Source organism: Terrapene carolina, unplaced genomic scaffold (assembly GCF_002925995.2).
Source record: "Terrapene carolina triunguis isolate 2854851 unplaced genomic scaffold, T_m_triunguis-2.0 Scaffold84, whole genome shotgun sequence".
In the NCBI taxonomy this organism is placed as follows: Eukaryota; Metazoa; Chordata; order Testudines; family Emydidae; genus Terrapene; species Terrapene triunguis.
The window spans coordinates 18,776,456-18,786,048 of NW_020664435.1; positions in this window are offsets into that span (position 1 = coordinate 18,776,456).

Here is a 9,593-nt window from a genome sequence, read left to right on the forward strand (position 1 = left end):
CTCCACAAGCGCTGGAGGGAGGCCCGGGAGACGCAGGGGAAGCGCGGGGCCAGGGTGAGAGAGAGTCCGGCCTGGCCCCGAGCAGGCAGGACTCAGTCGGGCAGTAGGGAGAGTAGGGGGGTGGCCCGCGGGGCCAGGCGGCGGCTGTTCTCCCCGCCTGGGCAGCGGGACTCGGGAGCAGCTGCTGCTGTAGCTCCCATTGCCGCGGGGGGAGGAAGCGGCTGATGGCCAAGCTTGGCAGCTGCGGCTCTGGCGCCCGAACCCCCTGAGCCCGGGCCTGCTGTGGGGACCCAGCAGCGCGCACGCTGCACCCAGCCCCTGGCCAGTCGCGTCTGGGCTGCTGCCCAGCTGGTGCTATCCCACGGCAGCCCCGGGGCGGAGGCATCGGCAGCCCAGGCCCGTTCGTTCCCCTGCGGGACCCGAGCGGGACAGGGGAGCACTCCGGGGCCACCGCGGGATAGTACCAGCTGGGCAGCAGCCCAGAGGCGACTGGCCAGGGGCTGGGCACAGCCTGCGTGCTGCTGGGTCCCCGCAGCAGGCCCGGGCGCCAGAGCCGCAGCTGCAGCCGCCGAGCTTGGTCATCGGCTGCTTCCTCCCCCCGCGGCAGTGGGAGCTGCAGCAGTGGCTGCAGCGGCTGCTCCCGAGTCCCGCTGCCCGGGGGGGGAGAACAGCCGCCGCTTGGCCCCGCGGGTCGCCCCCCTACTCTCCCTACTGCCCGACTGAGTCCTGCCTGCTCGGGGCCAAGCCGGACTCTCACTCACCCCGGCCCCGCGCTTCCCCTGCGTCTCCGGGGCCTCCCTCCAGCGCTTGTGGAGGGAGGAGGAATGGTGAGCCTGGGGAAGAGGCGGGGATTCAGGGAGGGAGCCAATGGGGGGAGGAGGGGGCGGAGTCAGGGCGGTGGGGGGGTGCAAGCACTTCCGGACTCCGGAGCATTTCCTTGTTTGTCCAGTGTCCCGACCGCACATCGGTCGGGATGCGGGACAAACAAGGAAATATCGGGACAGTCCCGATAAAATCGGTACGTCTGGTCACCCTACTAACAACAGGGGTGTGTGCTCAGGAGCACAGGATCCATGGATAAATAATGAAAGTGTGATTGGAGCGAGTCTTCCAACTCCCAGGTGGGTGCCCTAACCACTGGAGTACAGAGTCATTCTCGCTCTGTCTCTCTCTATCCCAATGTCTGTGCCACTGTGGATAAATACTTAAATAGTCATTGGGCCAGAGAGACACAGTCACTCTGCAGCCTACTGGTTAGGGCACCTACCAGGGCAGTGGGAGAGCGAGGTATAGACCCCCCTGTTCCATCACTATGTCATGTTTTGAGAAACTTTTTTTGTATCTTTGTTTTCAGTACATCCTATTGGGATCCAGGAAGTGGGCTGGCGAAAGGACCTCCCCCCAGCCTAAGGGGAGGATCCACAGGACCTGGAAGCCAAGCGATTCCAGGGGACAACTAATGAAATAACAGGTACAGGAGTGCGGTAGTACAGGTACAGGAGTCAAACGAAGGGAACCTGACTGGGACACTGAGCAGAGAACCCCGGACAGTGCCCACTGCTCCTCAAAGGCGTCAAGGGAGCCCATGTCCAATTGGGTTTGTTATTTAATTCATATGCATAGCTCACATTAAACATGTCTGGAAAATCTAAGTTGTATTCTACATTAAATAGGCTGGTTATGTGGTCATCCAACTCTCCTTGACCAAGGATTCCCTCAGCCCCACCTCCACTTCCCCAAAAAACTGAGAGAAGGTTATATAAGTTATTGTGGTTTTAAAAAATTATATTAAAATCAGGTTCTCAAAAGATCTCCACCTTGAGATAACTCCACCATAACATATAATAAATTTCCCATGACCTCCCCAGGATAAATCTGTGCACTGTCCATTTCAAGTTAACTACTTAGAGGCTTGTTTACACCCCCCCGCAGCTTGGACTATGGGGGCGTGAATAGCAGCGTGCATCAAAATGCTGCGCTGTAACTCCCCTGTGTGGATGCTGAGTAGGGTTGCCAACTTTCTAATCGCACAAAACTGAACACCCTTGCCCCACCCCTTCTCTGAGGCCCCACCCCTGCCCCTTCTCCAAGGTCCCAACCCCTGCTCACTCCATCCCCCGTCCCTCTGTCGCTTGCTCTCCCCCACCCTCGCTCACTTGCTCATTTTTACCAGGCTCAGGCAGGGGGTTGGGGTACAGGAGGGGGTGATGGCATTGGATGGGGGTGTGGGATCTGGGGTGGGGCCAGAAATGAGGGGTTCAGGGTGCAGGAGGGGGCTCTGGGCTGGGGCGCAGGCTCTGGGGTGGAGCCGGGGATGAGGGGTTTGGGGGTGTAGGAGGGGGCTCTGGATTGAGGCCGAGGTGCGGGGGGAGGGTCCGGGAGTGAGTTTGGGTGCGGGAGGGGGCTCAGGGCTGGGGCAGGGGGTTGGGGTGCGGGAGGGCATTCAACATGTGGGCTCTGGGAGGGAGTTTGGGTGCGGCAGGAGGCTTAGGGCTGGGGCAGGGGGCTGGAGTGTGGGAGGGGGCTCCAGGCTGCGACAGGGGGGTTGGGTGTGGGCTCCAGGTGGCGCTTTCCTCAGGGAGCTCCCCGGAAGCGGCAACATGTCCCTCAGCTCCTAGGCATACAAGCAGCCAGGCAGTTCTGTGAGGTGCGCGCTGCCTCTGCACGCTGCCTCTGCACGCAGGTGCTGCCCCGAGATCCCATTGGCTACGGTTCCCTAATGCTGAGGTGCGAATTAAACAAGACTACATTAATGTGAACTAGGAACCTTTTAGTTCAGGCCCACAGCATTCACCCAGGGAAATTACAGCACAGCAATTTGTTGTGCACTATTGTTCACACTCCTATAGTCCAAATGGCAGGACAGTGGAGAAACAGTCTGAGATACAATTGGGAAAATCCTATCTCATTGAAGTCAAAAACAATACTTCTATTGACTTCAATAGGCCAGGACTTGACTCTACAGGTGCAATGAAGGATAATGGGTTGGAGGATCAATCTCTAAGTTCTAGATCAGTGCCTTACAGGAGAGTTCATAGTAACTATCAGAGAGCAGTGTCAAGTATCAGAGGGGTAGCCGTGTTAGTCTGGATCTGTAAAAAGCAACAAAGAGTCCTGTGGCACCTCAGAGAGCAGTTATTGTGGGTTAATGCTGTGTGCATTAACTTTAGTTCACTGCTCCTAGCTTCTATGAAAATACTAAAGTCACATTTTTTAACTGAAATGTGTGTTGCATGAACTACTAGTAGTAGTAGCAGAGAGACAAAGGCCAAAATTTTCAAACTGGGGTGCCTAAGGTTAGGCAAATAAACAAATGGACTGATTTTCAGAGATGCTGATCACCCACAACTTCCACGGAAGTCCATACTTATGTACCTAGCAACTGTAGAATCAGTCCCTTCAGTCTATGAGTGTGTCTTGAGTGTGTGAAGTAAGTGTGAGAATAGATTTTGTAGGACAATTCTTCATCTTCCCAGCTTGTTAAAAACAAGAATGAATGCTTATCTTTTTAAGGAGTGCTGTGCTATTTCTGGGTAGTCGAATCAGTACTAGCCAATCGCCTGCAAAGCAAAAGAAACATGGCAAGCATTCATGCAGTATGTCGCCTTAATACATTTAAATGATTTAATGACAAGTAGGGGATTACATCAAAACACAATGCACACTGAAGGTAGCAAAGAATGCCTGCTGACTGTACTGTGAAATTCAAAATGGATTCCAGGAAGAGAACACAATGCCAGACTGCTTTTACTATTGCTTCTACTTTCTATACTGTTATTACTGCTCAACAGTACTGAAGTCTGAATGACAGTGGTCTGAGCCCTTTCAAACAACAGAAAAAAGGTCAATTTTTGTAATGAGGAAATGGAAGTGGTGGTGCAGAGGATCACTGACCCTTACCGTTTCTTGTACGATAAAGGAGCAGTGAAGTGCTCAAGCAAATTATGGTGTAGGAACACAGTGACAACAGCACCATGAAACACACAACAGAGGAACCACTAACAAATGCACTTAAATGTGCATAAATCCAGTGTATGATATCAAGGCTAAGTTTATTCCTATTTTCACGCTGCAGAGCCACTGTGTATAACTTCCCAAAGATCCAGGCTTAAGTAGTAGACCAAAATAAGACCAGTTAGCTCAGAAAGACATTCTTTAGTTCTCTGTTCCTAGCTCCCAGTCAAAAACTAAACAACATTTTTGGTATTAAAATGAGTGCTGAATTAATTAATCCTGAGGGGGGAAAAAAGAAGTTCAGCATCCCCTGAAAAAACGCTTTCATTGTTCCTTCAGCTTAGCAGATTTGAAGACTTTAAACTTTATTCCAGCCAGGGCCGGCTCCAGCTTTTTTGCTGCCCCAAGCGGCAAAGAAAAAAAAAAAAAAAAAAAGAAAAGATAAAGCTGACCGGCGGCACTTCGGCGGCAGCTCAATTGCGCTGCTTCTTTCTTTGGCAGCAATTTGGCGGGGGCTCCTTTGCTCCCTCTCTTGCTCTTCAGCGGCACTTCGGCGGCAGCTCAACGAGGAAGAGAGGGACCCGCTGCCGAAGACCCGGACGTGCCGCCCCTTTCCATTGGCCGCCCCAAGCACCCGCTTCCTTCGCTGGTGCCTGGAGACGGCTCTAATTCCAGCTAGACAAACCAAGGTGCAGAGCCCTGATAATATCCGAATACAGTACAGTATATAGATCTGCAGTCCACTCAGATGCAACTGCAATAATCCCAAATAGCTGTTTTCTGCAGTACCGCACAAAACTCTCCACACGGAACCTATATTAATGTATCTGTCAGCTACTACTATTTATTATAGATTTTTTAAAAAGTTGAATTATTTGATCTCTGGATTCAGGTAGCTTAATGTGTTCAAAGTATCTTTGTATCCTATGCTTCTCCTCCCCTCTTCTGCAGAACAGGGATGTAGCTCTAAAAGGCATGATGCCTAGCAACAATATTCATATATTCAATGGCTTTACATTTTTACTTTAATTTTTGTCACTTTCACATCCCAAGTGATTCTAATGAAAGGGAACAACCTTTAGTATGCAAGCTGTACAAGAGTGATTAAAAAGGCAAGCAGAGCAAATCTGAAGAATAAAGAGGCAAAGATGTTAGAAAATTAGTAAGAAACTCTTGAAGTATATCTGAAGTAGGAAGGCCATTGTAGATCTCCAGAGAATGAAGAGATCACCACCAGAGTATAAACAGGATAAAGACAGTGATGAGAAGTTAAGTGATTTCCTTCCATTAGTCTTCACCAACAAGGATGACGAAGAAGCATCAAGCCCACATAGTGAGGGTGAGATGTTCTTCAGACACAGAAATATAGAACAGCGATGGGACAACTGGAGAAATTAATGGCAATCAACCAACCAGGACCATGTACCATTCAGTCAAGAGTTCTGAAAGAACTAAAAAATGGAAAAAGCAACAGAGAGTCCTGTGGCACCTTTAAGACTAACAGATGTATTGAAGCATAAGTTTCATGGGTGAATGCCCACTTCGTCAGAAAGCTTATGCTTCAATACATCTGTTAGTCTTGAAGGTGCCACAGGACTCTCTGTTGCTTTTTACAGATCCAGACTAACACGGCTACCCCTCTGATAAAAAATGGAAGTAACTGAGCTAGTTTTTTCCAAAACCTCAGTCTTGCAATTGGATCTCGTAGGATAAACCCCTTCCCTACTGTGAAGCCTGCCACCAATTAAAAGAAAGGGAAAATATTGTTGAATAAATTATTCCTTCCGATTTATTCACCCAGTTCTACATATGATTCATTCAGCCAAAGTATCAAATGGCTAAAGTTTTCCTGGCTTCTGCTGTTTATTATGTAAATGATTCATCTTTAGCGTACACATCTATTTAGCGATCCTGTTCATTTCGGTCAATACATTTCATTTCTGCATATTTTTTTTTTGTCATCCAGTGAGAGTCACTTTGTTATTTATTCATTCTGGGTGTGAACTGATTTGTGCTAAAAGTTGAAATCTGCATGAACTACATTTGTACGGAAAGGAGTAAGCCAGGCTTGCAAAAAGAGGGAAATTGGGTATTGGCATCACCAGTAGGAATCTGAGAAGTGGGAAGGTGTCCCCTCTGAGAGAATATGAGAGCAAATTTGGAGGCGTGCCCAAGAAACACTAGGTGAGGAATGGGGTTATTCTGGAAGACTGTTAATGAAGGGTCAATTGGGGGATCCCTTAAGGTTTTCTTGGCAAACAAATGAGGGTAGCAGGGGGCAAGTAATAATACTTGGCATATTCAACGCACCTTACGGTCATTAACTAAATAATCACCACCACACCCCTGCAAGGTAAGTAGGGATTGTTTCCATTTAATGGATGGGGAAAATGTGGCAGAAAGATACCTTACTTGCCCAAAACCACACAGCAACTGAGTGGCAGAGCTGGGGCCATCCAACTCTCAATCCTGTCTGCCAAGTCACGTTGCCTAGACCAAAGAATATGCAGGATTAATAGACATAGGTCAAGGAGCTGCTACTAGTAGGAAGCACTGTAGTAACAATGGAGCAGCTTGTGTGCACTAGGCACAGGCCCACATGAGGAATGGCATGGAGCTGCATTGTTGCAGAGACAGCTCCACGCAGCATTTTGCCTAAGTGAGGCACAACGGTTCTCTGAGCATCCCAATGTACAGAGGTCGTGCACTTACTGCACTGCCTCTGAGGAGGATGCAGTGTGCACTCGCTCCCTTGTTTGGCCAAACAGATCTGCTGAATGTGCAGATGCCCTCACCTCTTTTGGGGTGGCACATGCCCAAAGTAATGCTACCAGGAAGCAGTCAGCACTTGAACCATAGCTTGCCCCAGCACAGGAGGGAGCATGGCACTGGAGCACCCCCATTGGGGGCTCCAGTAGGCATAATGCCCTGCCCCCAGTTGTGCATCTCCCACAGCCAGCTCTGCCCCAGACAGAAATCACTGCTGTCCATCCTATGTGAGTGAGCAGAGCTTTAACGAAAGAGCTGAAGCATCCTGAAGATTAGCATCCCATTGTTAATTTGTCAGTTGAACTCCACCACGGAGGAAGGCCTATTAAAACTGTGCAGCAGCTGTGGCAATACAGTGTATGCAGAGGGTGGAAAATTCCACCACCAAGTTTCCCTCCTCCCTCCCCCATTTTGTGATTTTTTTTAATTACTGTAATTACATTAAATTTTATTAAGCACTGTCCTTCCTAACCAGCTTTAGTGTTTATCTACAGCTCCAGAGAGAATTATGAATGCATGATTTAATTATTTTAATAGAATATTAACATAATCCTTAAATTAAAAATACAGTAAGCGAGGTTCCCAGCTAATGATTCTCAGCAGAGACAGTGCCATTGGAACTGTTTTAAATGTGTGTGCTGTAACTGCTGTGTGGTGATGGTATGACTCATATCATTAAAAAAAAAAAAAAAAAATCACAACTGACACCTATTGGCATGATCGCTCGCCTTCTTAGCTGAGAGATATAACTGCCCTCTCACCCTAGGGGCGGTCCCTTCAAGGTCAGGGTTCAGGCACATTGGTATGTAGTGGAGGGAACCCATCGGAGGGCTAGGCAAAGTGCATGATACCAGAATTATTAAAAATGCTGGACTTTGTGGAGGCAGACAGAGGGGCATACTCTTCACATCCCACAACAGTTATGTCATTGGTGTCTCCACCTCCACAGCTTTTCTTGGTGACCCCGCATACCCCACTGCTGCTATGGCTCATGGAGTCACGCCCCAATCACAGGAACCCAAACTGAAGGGAATTCAGCTGTACACTCCGCTGGTGATGGTGGGTTGTGGTTTGTTTATGGCTAGGCACAAGTTGGAGCTAGCTGCTGATGTGCCATGACAGTCCCTCCAACAATGTGACTATCACCATTCTGTATTATTTCTATGAAAATCAGGGAAAGGAGCAGTGTTCGATACACTCTGGGGTGAGGAGGCCCTGGGACTTGCAGCAAGTTATTCAAAGCCAAACAGTATAGCCGTGGCACTTGAGACTGCCACTATATCAATGCAGCCTTCTGTAGGGGCGCCACCCAATTTGGAAATCCCCCCTATACACATTTTGAAAGTATAGCAGGGAATTTGGGGATGAATTATGCTGATGCCCATGTTAGCATTTGTTGCCATTAAATATTATGGACAGTCCCTTAGCCCAAGTGGTTAGCCATTATTCGGACCCTTGTCAGATTATTTCCATTAGGAAGAAAAATTGGTTATGAGAGTCAGGTATTTCTTTGGGGCAATCTTATTTATTTGCAAAGAATGTACAAACGCCTGTTTCCCTGAACACAGTAGGAACAAACAACAGGAGGTAGCTTCCTTGTTCAGAACTATAAGCCTGCTTTTCCAGCTAGTCCTGTGCCTAAGATGCTCTGTCTCTGCTCCCTCTCAGGGCTACACTATGTCTATTTCTGCTTTTCTCTCTCTCTCTCTCTCTCTCTCGCACGCACACACACACACACACCCCCAATCCCCAGCCCTGCATTTTCAGTCAGTCCCAGGGAAACCCCTCTTATGCTCCTGAGTTAGTTCCCAGTCAGGCCTTCCCATGCAGCCCACCACCTTGGGTGGTGACATCTATTTATTCAGCTAACTCCATAAAAAGAGCTTAATTGCTTCTTCCACTTAGCTAGAATGAAAGGTGGCTAGCACGCCATCACCTTCAATGAGGTTTGTTATTGCCAATAGATCAAAGACGCTTTCTAGCACTTACCAACACTCAGCACAATAATATCATTGCTTGTTATATGGGTGATGGGTTCATCCTTATCTAGTAGGAATTCGTTTCTTTTTATCTTGATTTTTATATGAATAGTTTGAGGGAGTTTACAGAGGGGTGAATCAAGGAAGATAGTGGAAAGAGAGAACAAACCACACATGACAGATGTTAGTCATGCCACTTACTACATTACTGGGAAGTGCCTAGATACTATGGTGATGAGGACCTATAGAACAGAATAATTTAAACGTACAGTATACTTAATGGACTCTCAGAGGTAATTAGCCAAAACAAACATTATTTAATGCAAAGACCAACTGCAATTAGTGATCAGGTTTGTAGAGTAAAACAGCAGGGCAATATGGCACACTTGTTTGTGCAGGGTTTTGCTGTGGAAGTACCTAGGAGAGTGCTGGTAAATATAGGGCATTCTAACAACTGCTACTATCATCTATCCTCTAGAGGTATTGCGGAGTGGGTACATGATGAACGTGAACCACGGCCTATTGCTGGGGAAACAGTGCAATTCCTTCTGTATCTTCACATTCTCTCAACGTTTCCCTCTGGAATTCCTGCTCCCATAGCATCAACCTCATTTCCCAGTCATGCCAGATATAGTTCATCATAGATTCTCTGTTCTCCGTAAATTAATCCTGCTCCACAAAAAACTTCTTGGCATCTCTCGTCATGTCCTCTGACCCAGGCCAGTAGAATATAGAAGGTAGACCAGAGAGGCCACACAAATAGTGGCTGGTGCCCTGCGGGAGGTCAATGGAAGGACTGTTTGCACAATTGGGTCTATTATACCAGTGCTTGCCATCTATACTGGCCTGGAACTGGTGAAGATTGAGACAGTGGGTGAAGGTACAGAGACT